The sequence below is a fragment of the Chrysochloris asiatica genome, unplaced genomic scaffold (assembly GCF_000296735.1).
Source record: "Chrysochloris asiatica unplaced genomic scaffold, ChrAsi1.0 scaffold00280, whole genome shotgun sequence".
In the NCBI taxonomy this organism is placed as follows: domain Eukaryota; kingdom Metazoa; phylum Chordata; class Mammalia; order Afrosoricida; family Chrysochloridae; genus Chrysochloris; species Chrysochloris asiatica.
In genome coordinates this window covers 1,092,000-1,092,625 of record NW_006408798.1, presented here as the reverse complement: position 1 = coordinate 1,092,625, position 626 = coordinate 1,092,000, and positions in this window count along the sequence as shown.

Below are 626 nucleotides of genomic sequence, written 5' to 3'. Positions count from 1 at the left end.
GTTTCATACTCACAAATTACACAACTTGGTATTTTTTCTAGTTTCATTATACTGAGTGTAATTACTCTGAGTGGTTCTAGATTTTTTTATTCTTTGAAGATTACATTTGACTCTCTTCTGGGAGGCAAATCTTCATGGCTTGACGGTCAGAAAAAAGATCATACACACAGTTTCTATACTGTAGCATCCTGTCTTGGTTTTCTTTATTTGTTGAACCTTAAAAATGTCAATTTCAAATTTTAACATTAACTCCAAAGAGTATAGGTTGCATTCTGTGTTCTAAGGAGAACATTTATGAAACTGAGTTTGGCCATTGAATGAATTTCATTGCTTCTTATTTCTGTTTCCAAATAGGAAGCAAACAGATATTTCTATATTTGTTAACAGGAAAAATTGAAAAAAGTTAATAATTCAAAAGGAAATGAGAAACCAACTGATTAAATAAGGATTCTTGCCATTTTTGTATAAAATGCCATTTGGTTCCATTTTGTGGATACTGGAAATGCAGTCATGAATTATAGCCTGGGTGGTTCTATGGGGAAATATAGAAATATTTCCCATGGATCTACTATATGTTCATGCTTTGCTATGTGTATCAGATGTGTACCTGATACATCAAGCATTGT